At 44.9% G+C, this 10,896-nt stretch overlaps 1 long non-coding RNA gene across 1 annotated transcript; it reads right to left on the minus strand.

Moving 5' to 3' along the window:
• Positions 1-824: 824 nt before the first annotated feature.
• Positions 825-7,486, minus strand: LOC142416145 (uncharacterized). The gene is made up of 3 exons (XR_012777642.1): positions 7,354-7,486; positions 2,859-3,044; positions 825-921 (listed from the first exon to the last, which is right to left on the minus strand). It is a non-coding gene; the product is annotated as an uncharacterized LOC142416145 (long non-coding RNA).
• Positions 7,487-10,896: the final 3,410 nt, after the last annotated feature.

The following is a 10,896-nucleotide window of genomic DNA, read 5'->3' on the forward strand; positions in this document are numbered from 1 at the left end:
TGCAATAATCGAGTACTTGCCAAGAGCCAATTTAAAGGTGCTACCATCTGATTTTTCTCCCCAATAGAAGGATTAACCCCATTAGCAACGAACTCTGTGCTGCACGTCCATAAGCTTGCAAAGGAACATAATCCTGTCTCACTCCACCGGCTCATTTTTTCTTCTGCATTAAATACAAATCATTAAGAATCTCCTCATCCCTCATCACAGTTTGGATCTGTTTTGTCCCTGGGTAGTCAGAAGCAGGCGGTGATCCCAAACAGGGATGGGTCAGGATTTGAACTGCTGGAAACACTTCCCAATTCATTCTGGTTTCTTTTTTTAAAATGGCATGGACATTATTTCATTGCTCCTGGCTTCAGGTTGTGGGTTGACGCTCAACTCTGAGAAGGACTGAGAAGCAGCAGAGCGGCCATTTTGCAGGGACACTGCGAGACGTGGCTTTCAGTCACGGTTTGAGTTATTTCCTCTCCCCCCGGATTACTGCCTCTTCCTCCCCAGCGTGTCTATGGGACGACAGAACAAAAGCGCATTTTCCCTTCAAAGTATGTCAGAAATTGGCTTTGCATGTTTTAAGAGGGTGGGGATTTTTAGTGCAAAGGCTCCTTGCGAGCCCCGGCGAGGCCGGTGAAGCCTCACCTCTCTCTAACGACCAGCCACCAGCAATGCAGCTCTAAGAGGAGACGTGGCCTGCAACGTGAGGGAGCTCGCGCTCCCTGGGCCGGGCAGGGTGACAGCGGGGCTGGGGTGTGGAGCTCTGCTCCTGTCAGACCAACCTGAAAAACATCCCCAGCTCCATACGTCGGCCTGACCCTGCCTCCGTCCTCGTCAGCAACCGTCCTCCTTGGTAATCGCTTCAGAGCAGGCCCAGGGGACACCTGCGCGCTGCCAGGCTTTGCTTAGGCAGCTGTTTTCCTGCAGCTTAAAAATAAATATTGAGATTTCGATTGACGGCGGGCTGCGGGTTGGTCTCAAGCTGGTCTCACTGCTCAGCGTGGCCGTGCCAGTGAAGCCGGAGGGCCGCTCGAAGGTACGCGGGAGGGAGGGAGCCGCAGGGGAGGCCTGGCTGTGGCTTTTACTGAGCAAGTTTTTAAACATCTCAGTTGTTTTCAAAAAGCGATAGGAAATAATGAATAATTAGGAGAGATGGAGATACTCCAATTTACTAATGAAATTATATTCTTTGTAGCTAAGAGCAGAGACACATAAGGATGTCACACTACATAAGGAACAGAAGGTAGATGTCTCCAGCAGGCTAATTTTATACACTGTAATGCCTTCCTTATCATTAGTAACACCATCCTACATTTAAAAAGTGCTTCCCTTCCCAAAGGACCCCAGACTGCATTATAACTGTCGGCCTAGTCCTGAGGGCAGAGACATTGATAACAATTTTAATAAGAAATTTGTCAGATTCAAGCTAGCAGAGGGTGATGCCTTCTCCCAAGGCTGGAACGCAGCCTCTGCTAGGGTGGGGGAAAGCAGCAGCTCAGTCCCAGCATCTCACAGCTGGTTAGTGGAAGCTGGCTTAGAAAAAGGCTGAGGGAAAGGAAAAGCCTGGTGCAAAAGGAGCACGCAGGACTTGCTGCTGGGCTCCTGGGATGGAGGCAGGGCCCTGCGCTTCGCTGGCTCTCAGCTCGTAGGATAAATTAGCAGTTTGGCTGCTCTGAGCTTGCCTATGCTAAGGAAAGGAAGGTGTTGTTGATAAATATTATCTGTCAGGAACCTGGTACCGGTGAGGATCACACTTGTTATCTGACAGAGAGGGATGTTAGTGGAGAGGTAGTGCATGGGAAGCGACACATTAACATGTACCTGCTCTCTGCGGTGCAAAGTGCCGGAATCCCAGGCTGCGGGCAGCTTGGGAGGAGCAGGAGGGGCACATTTGCTAGAAGTGTGAAGATTTTTGTTCTTGAATCCCAAGAATGTCCATTCAGTAAACTTATTCTAAAATAAGAGTAACCTGTCACTTCTTGCTTGCCAGGGGGAGGGCGTGGGGTCATGGAACGTGATTGTAATGCCACCAGGATCTTATATGGGATTCTGCTGCTTTCAGTACGCCAAAGCTGAGCGGCTACTCTGAGTGTGCAAATCTGCCAGGGTCAAACTGAAACCCCGCTTCTGTTAAACTTGAGGATTTTTGCCATTGAATTCAGAGAGGCCACAGTTTTCACTTCTCACCCTTTCAGTTATTGGAGCAAAACACGGTAGAAGACCCTAACTAGCGCTGGGTGGAAAGAAAAAAATCGCATATTGGTTTTGGCTTGAAAGTTCCAACATTCGCTTGTGAATTTAAAATAGAAAATCTATTTGCCATATGTTCGATTCCAGAAGAACTACGTCTCTGGAGAACCTGCTTCCTTGGGTTGCTTTGGATGGAGAGGGACTGCTTACAAATTTCTTTGCTTTTCCCTCTTCTGTTTTACTTCTCACATTTACCATTAAACTAGCATTGACATTTCTGTGCCATCTGGCTTTTTTTGTTGTTGGGTTTTTTAAGGGACTGGGGGAAGAAAGATTCAGGGTAAAACAAGAGTTTGTGTTGCTAGACCAGCAGTCAAGAAAGTGAACAGAGGGAGCCTACACTGAAATACTTTGCCAAGTGAGTCCGGGTTTCAAGGAGAGGTTTTAAGTCTTGCAAAAAGGAAAGGAAATCTCCGCATGTCTGAAAGGTGGGTTGGTTCTGGCACAGCTAGACATACTCTCCACAACGGCTGCTACAGCAAAGAGGCACAGTGGTAGACAGCCCAGGAATTGCTGACATGCAGGTTACTGTTTTATTCATCTCCCCGGAGGCCAAGAAATATTCAGACAAATGAGGTTGTCCATTTTAAGGACTAGAAGGAAGTTTGAAGTACCTCTGGACCAGCACCCTCACATGTTTTAAGGTAGAGGTTGGTATGTTTGAATGAGGCTACTGTGAAGGGAGAGAACTGGATTTGCTGGCTAGGAGATTTCCGCCTGCTTGTGTTGGATTCATCAGTTCTCATTAGGGTTTGGACAAGCCTGGGAGAGGCTACTTCCAATTAGGAGGAGTTCTCAGCCTGAAAAACAATAAAATAGGATTTCTTGTGAACGCTTCATGCAAACAGTTTGTGGCATTCATAATCTTATCACACAGTTTCTTGCAACGTCTCACATTTCCCAGACAATTGGGTTTTGTCCTAACTTATACCAAACAACTTAAAAATTCAGTCTGCCCTTGCTGACCTTGTACAGCTGAGGAGAGAGGTCATGGCTAGCATTGTCAGCTGCAGTGATTTCAGACACAGTGTCTGAGTGTAGTGTAAGCAGAAATTTATACTTTTTAATTTGGTTAGAAGAGTGTGTTAAATGCCCAGAGAAAAAGCCTAGATTGGAGCCTGGCCAGTTGGTACGCATTCCAAGTGTCTTCAGCAATGGCAGAGTTGGGGCTGACATCAGCCTGGCCAGACAAGACCATGCATGCATTGACACACAGATCACCCCCTGCTTCACTTCTGGGGTGACAGGAGAAGAAGACATATGAGCCATGAACAAGATCGTATATTGATCCTTCACAGCATGTAATTTATGTAAATTGCACTTAATGTATGTAGATAGAACTGACATTTTCTCCTGGACTGTTTATCTCCAAAGTCTCTCGCAGAATGATCACATTACGACTCTGCATAGCAAGAACGTCCCTTCTCTCAACCCTACAGATCAGATCTTTGTTTGTTGTCGGCACGGGCAATTTAGTTACTAATTCCCAGGGTTAATATACAATATCAGGCTATTACACTGCATTGTATTGCACTTACTGAATAACATTACATGTGGTTTGTATTTAATTTCAACTCCATTTCTGATTTTGCTATGGTGGAGTTACATGACCAAACACGGCTGTGGATGTTATCTGCTGTGTTTGTATTGCACTGAGTGGCTTCTAATCCATCCTTTGCCTCTGTCCGTTTCTCCCCAACTCCACTGCTCCTCTTGTGTCCACAGAACTATCTCCAGGTAAATAGTTGGTAAGCAATGTTCTTTGTCTATCTCAGGCAAAAATGAGACTTCTTATTCAACTGTTTCACAACTAATTAAACCACATAACAACAAGGAGGGGCTTTAATCTTTTTCTACATATTACTGTTTGGTTGCTGTATAATGCTTCCTAAAAAGATATTAGGGGGCTGAGGCTTAACTTGGTGTTAAGAAAAAGAGCTGTAGACCTATGTGGGGCCTGGCACTAACCAAGCTCTTTAGGATCTAAAGGACTACACGGAGACTTAGAGGACCTGAGATAATGCCTAGCTGTACCACAGGCTTTTCTTCATGGCCTCGGTCAACTCACTCAAACTATAAAGTCCTGCAGCAATTTGGGAGCGCTTTCAAAAGTGATGTCAACACTTAAGAGTACACTGAAGTCTTACTGGAAGTCGGTGGGGTTCATTACCCTGAGCCCTAATCCTTCATAGACTGAGACATCTGAATTTCATCCAGATTTCTGTCTTGATCTCTGGACATAGGGATCTCGCTATCCAAGTTACATGGGGGCTTGTAGAGCAAGGCTGACAGCAGTTCTGCCCTTCACAGATGTGCTGGCAGCGGGCAGGGAAGGGTGGCTGCGAGATGCTCATCCAGGGTCTTCTGCCCACCCTTGGCCAGAACGAGACAGACAAATCTTCCCTGGCAGCATTGAAAAGCCAAACCCTCCCCTGCCATTCTGGTGCATGACATTCAGCGAGTGAAATGCAGCGAGTTTGTTTCTCCTATGAAAATTAAACCTAAAATACGTAACGAAACACAATAAATATGGAAAAAGCAGGGTAAGGGTAAAGTTCTGCAAGCTCAGCACTGCGGGATGGGGGGCAGAGGGGGTGTCTGCACTCAGATTAGGCAGTTGTGGGTCTTCAGCTTTTTAAGAGTTCTTTCAGGCTTCACAGACTTTATGAAACCTGTTATTTTCCTCTTATCTGGGTCCCTTCTAATTCAGGTTGTTTCCAATCCTCCATGCTAGGGAGAGTGTTTGTGCTGGAGTGGGTGGGAGCAGGGCGATTGCTGAAAAGGCTCCTGTAAGTATTAACAACAATAATGTGCACTTTATAGCCATGGTTAGTATTAAAAGACATTTGACAAACACTGGACTTGGAATGAAAGGCTTTTAAAGCCCCAGCCAAGCAATTTGCAATTAGAACACAGTAATGTACATTCATTTTGTATGTAAGTTGAGCTCACAAAAATCTCCTTTTTTGTCCATTAACAAAACCACAGTATCCCCATGAACAAGTCCCCTTAATCTCACAGTGCATAGTCTGTGATCTTATCCTTAGAAAAGCTGTGCAATGCCATGCAGCTCCAAGAGAAACAAAAGCAAAGTCCAAAGCAAAATGGACTCTCTCCCAGAATAAATAGCAGTGATTTGGGGCGCACCAATATTTGAGGGTTGTTGCAGCTTGAATGAAGTGTACGATGTATTTAGGTCCCAGAAAAGTGCAGAGAGCACAAATTCCTCCTGCTCCTGTATAAAAATGAACAGAAGTCAGAAATAAAGGAGTTGAGCATGAGCACAGCAGTGACTCCATTTCCTCTCCCTGTCTTGAGTGTCTGTTCATGCAGGCTCAAAAATAGAGAGCAAGAAGCTGAGTGCACAGAGTATAAATGTACCTGACAAGGCTTACTGCCTTCCTGCTTTGCCTTTGTTTCACTATCCTTATTGCAGGATTTATAATTTTTTCTGGTCTCAGAAGCATGTATGAAAGATGCAGGAGTCAATTCACCACGGAGGGATTGGGGACTGTGTTTAGACAGTCTCCTTGGGCTCCCTCCCTCCAGCGCAGGGCACGTAAGCAACAAGACCAAAGGAGTCCTCCTGGGTTGTGGGGACCAACCCCAGCTGTTGCAAGCAGCCGCGTTACATAAACCTGTCCGTAAATGCATCTGACATCCTGCCCTCATTATTGCTGTGAAGAGAGTCTCCAAAATCCACTCCTTTGATGATTAAAAACTTTCTAATTTCCAGACTAAGTCTGTACTTGTTGGATCTTATGTCCTTTAACTCTTCTTACACTAGGTTCACGACACACCCATCACGGTACAGGGAACAGTTATAGCCTTTCCTGCCTAGCCTTTCCCTTTTATTTCCAGTGTTTTTCTTCTTCTCTTGAAAAACAGGCTGTCCGTACTCCCTGGTAGTGCAGTAGCAGCTTTGCAGGACCAGAAGCAAATGTTCCAGTCCGAATGACTTTCCTGAATGGAGCCTTATTTCATTTTCTGGTGGCTGGGCCACTCCGAAGGCTTAGAGCCAGCCAAAATGAAGCACCAGGCAACAGAAATCAGGCAAGCTTTCAGCTGTTTAAATACAGTTCATCCTCCTCTTTTGGATAAGCTGTGTTGACTCCTTTTCATAAACTAATACGCCTGGATCTAACCAAGCGAAGAGTTGCCTGGATAGCCTTTGGTCACAGTCATTGTCTCCCCAACCTCCGGCTGACCTCCGAGTCTATGCTTGCAGAGATTGTTACTTCTGTAATAAGTAGCCAAGGACAGATTGCAAAGGCGGCGGCGAAGAACCTGACTCATTCCCATCCTTAAGCAAAACATCTGTCTTGCTGTTGTCAGATGAAATCAAGTATTTACTTTTGCACATTAAGAAATTTAAAGAAAAAGTCCTTCTGGGGAGGGCTGTCAGCTCCCCGCGGAAGTTATTAGGTTGGACTTAAAGTATTTATGGGAAAAAGTGTTTTAGCTGCCCCTAGAGCATCATACTAGCCCTAGTGTTGTTCCAGTTATTTTATCTGACTGTCTTTACAGGTATTTCGGGAAATTTACCTGCACAGCCAGCCTCAGAATTGCTCTTTTGAACACAATTGCTGTTATTTGTGAAAGCACCACTCTCAAAAGCAATACTTCATCATTACTGTAAAACATCATCCCTGCAATTATCGGAGAGAGTGTCTGTAGGAATCTTACGGGAGAACCGGTGACGCCTGAAGCAAGCCCCAACCCCTCAACTTGGTCTCATTAGTGCCTGGCTGTGACACGACACCATCTCACCCCAGCGCGAGAGGAATGAGAATTTGGCCTTTACACTGTCATGTGTGTGGGCACTGGATAAGCTCAGATGAGTCTGGCTTCTTAAAAGCACATTGCTTTTGGAGGAAGAACACTGCTTTCTTTCCAGCATAACTCCAAACAAAAGAGTATATAACACGATGAGGAATTTCCCCTGCCTTGGAGCTAGCTCTTACGCTGCCTTCCCTCCAGCCCTTTTCCAACCGTCCACCAGCTCCAGCACTCTGCAGAAGTTTTCCAGACTCTGCAGAAGTTTTCCAGACTTTTCCAGACTCACGAGGAATTTAGGCTTGTGTCTCAGATGATCACCGTGCAACCCACCTGGCAACTAAAGGGCAGCAGCTTTAGAGACGTCATACAGGAAAAAATGGGGAAAGGTGATCTTCAGTCGTCCATGTGTAATGGCATCAAACGTCAGGTTTGTTCAGCAGACCTCCCTGTCACAGTAAAGTTGTCAAAGCTGATAACAATTTACAGGTAAAAGAGGTTGGGAGGATCTTAATTACAAAGGTATGTCTTTCTTTTGTAAATTGTAAGTTTTAAAAAAAAAAAGATTAATTTGTTTTTAGTCCCTTGTCCCCCTTGTCCTCTGGAAACAGTGAAGAGAGAAAAAACAGGAATGGGGGGAGGCAATATCTAAAAAGGAAATCAGAAAATGAGAAAACATCCATCAGAATGGAAACTTCTGACTTCAGGAGGAAAAAAACCCCAAACATTTAAGATTGGAAAATCATCTTGACAAATTTCAACCTTCCGTAGACACTGCCTGAGGAAGGAGTTTGCAGGAAATCCTTTGCTCGCTGTTAGGTACATGCACGGAGATGTAAAATCAGTTAAAGACTGTTACCCGTACCTGTTTACTACCCAGAAGTGTTAGCTGAAAAAGGGCTCCATCTGCTTAGACTCAGAGTTGACCTTCCCTAAAGAAAAGGCTTTTAGATACGGAGATTTTGTTTCCAGATTTCTTCTCATTTAATTTTACAGAATGACTTTACCAAATGGGAAGTGCGTATGATGGTTTGACCAAATGAGAAATGCAGGTAGTGACAGCTGTTCTGGTGTCTCGTGTTATACAGTGCAGGCACACACAAAGCGGGGGAAGGAAGGTTATCGGTGTTATCAAGACATCACTGACGAGTACAGCAATCACAGCAAAGCCTGACTGACATTTTCAGCAGCTCCTGTACTTAAATGAGCACAGATGTAGATATGGTAAAAGCACATAAGCAAAGGTAGCTCCAGCTCAAATCTCAACAGTGTTGCAGACAGGATGACTGACTGCGCCCAGTCATCTTCAGGCAGGCAGCTTACTGGCTAATTGCATGCAAAACTGTTCAAATTAAAGCCATCCGAAGTTACTAAGAGCAGGATGAAATGTAAAGCTTCCTGTGACATTTATTCAGAGGAGTACATTGTTTTCCAGGGCTGCTTGGTTCACGTATCTCATTCTTGAACGAACTGCGCTTCACTGTGTCACCAGCTGAGTTAACAATTTGTGACAATTACAGTAATTATTCTGCTACAGTAGCAATGCCATTGCCCAAATATGTTCAAGGAATGGCTTTACTTAAATGAACAAGAATACCATGAACCTGCAAAACCACTTGTGGATTGAATCATTTAATTTTCTGATTCTGTTAATTCACAGTATTGAAATACCGATAACCCTGTTCATTAACGGAGCGGTAGAAAAGTAGGAGATGATTGATACTGTGCTAATGAAACAGAAGCTTTGCAGTCACTTTGGGAGAACTCAGCTGCACGATATGTGAATGTATGTCTTCTCTGCAATCTGGAAATTGCCCAAGGTCAAGAATCAAATGCAAAGGCAGCTCTAAGGCTGGGTCTAGCATGGAGCCAAGAGTAGGACGCTGTCGTCCTTGCATGAGCAGAGTGAGCCTGCACAGTCACACCTTGCTTTGGGCAGGCTTCCATCCCAGCGCCTGGGTTTGTGTCCTGCTGGAGAAGAGCCTGCAAAAGACTGAATAAGCCGTTCCTTCAAAGGAGGCAGTTGGAAAGTGCTTCTCTTAATAACCAAATCATTTATGTGCCACTTTTTGTTTTGTAGCACTCTTCCAGCCTTATTGCAGCACTTTTCCATCTCTGAGCACAGTCCGTATGACTCCTCAATTGACGAATATTTATTCTTGAGGTCACGATCTTTCAGCCAGGATTTTACACAGAGCCTTTTTCTTCCATTCCACCTTTGTATTTTAACAAGAAGTTGTGGCATGAAAAGGAGAGAACGATCCTGAATACTCCACTTAATAAATGGAAACTCAGCAAGAGCACTAGAGGACGTGACTGCTTCATAACTTTCAAATTATGCTGGATGTGAAGCAGGGAGATTATTCTGGATGGGTCCACTTGATTTCTTGCCAAGGTCAAGACTGTGGCATTCTTGATGAGGAAGTAGTTGCTCGAGTTGCTTCATCAACTATTTACTTCAGGTTTAATGACATCTCAGCGTTATTTTTTCTCTGTTCTTGAGGCGTTTGCTGTTTGTCACTCCATTTGCAGCTGTGGAGGTCACCCATGTAATTCTATGAAAGGCAACATATATCCAGGCTTCTGTCAAGGCTGCACTATGTTTTGCCTCTTCATCTTAGTTAGCATTACTTTGCAGTTTTAAAGTAATTATTTCTCAGCCTCAGTGGTGACTGCTCTCTGATTCCTTATAGACTGGCTCCCTTCTGGTCCTGAGCTACAAAGAAAAATAATTCTGTCAAGAATAGGTTCTGTGAAGAGTCTGTCCTTTACAAGATCCTAAGTTTTTTTATGTCTCCATTTCTCTCCTCTGCAAATATTAACCAGTTACTGTGGGTCCCACCTCCATTTTTACACTAGATTTTAGATCCTATCTGGCAGAGACTGCTTTCATGACAGTGATTTTTGTGATGTTAGTCATGTCATAATTTGTTTTTTTTTCCTTAAAAATCCAACCCTTTTTCAACAGGGAGCAACAAAATGTGGATTCCTGGATCTCTGCTGGCTGCTGGATTTTCCCCAGACCAACAGTGACATTTGTAGAAGACACAGAAAAAAATGCCAGCAGCACCGCAGCAGTTGGGTGTTGTGGATGTGGAGCAGGCTGTGGAAGAGTTAAAGCAGCGCAGCATTGTGACAAAGCATTGAAATGTCTGCGGTGCATATCTTACCACCCACAAGCTCTCCCTGCCCTTAATCATCAGGCTGTATGATACTGGCTGAAAATGTCTTGTGCTCCCTCCTGGAGTCCTTCCGTGGACTGAACGGCCAAACGAGAAATATTATAGCCCTGTTTACAGCAGAGATCTTTTAGAGACCTAGAGAAAAGGGGCTGGGAGGGACCCTGAGACATCTCTAGATTACCCTACCCCCTGCCCCAGGGCAGGATCAGCCACCCCGAAGGATGGGAGCAGCCTGATACAAAGAGCCCCGGAGACAGATCCTACAGAGCCCCGGGCAGACTCTGTCACACCTCACCTTCCCCCTTGACAGCCATCATTCCTACATTTTTGCCTAAATTTTCCATGCACAAGATTCATTATTTCTTGACCTGTGGCCAGGCAACAAGCAGAGCCGATCAGTCCCTTCCTTTCCTCACCCACAGTTTTTCCTGAGGGGTCCCTCAAGGACCAGCCCCATATAGGCTGCTATTGACTTCACCTATTTGCCCTGATAACAAAACAATGACATCTTGTCTTAGCTTGCAGTTTTCCTCTGTGACAGCAATCGCAAGTTTGTTTTTCCTAAGTAAATAATTTTTGTCATTTCTTTGTCAGGGGTGGAATCACTTCCGCAGAGTATTTACAATGCAAAGCCCAGAGCTGTGCAGGCAGAGTGGTGTAAAAGATGCTTCCCTCCGGGCTCCCTGGGAGAGGA

Source organism: Mycteria americana, chromosome 12 (assembly GCF_035582795.1).
Source record: "Mycteria americana isolate JAX WOST 10 ecotype Jacksonville Zoo and Gardens chromosome 12, USCA_MyAme_1.0, whole genome shotgun sequence".
Taxonomy (NCBI): domain Eukaryota; kingdom Metazoa; phylum Chordata; class Aves; order Ciconiiformes; family Ciconiidae; genus Mycteria; species Mycteria americana.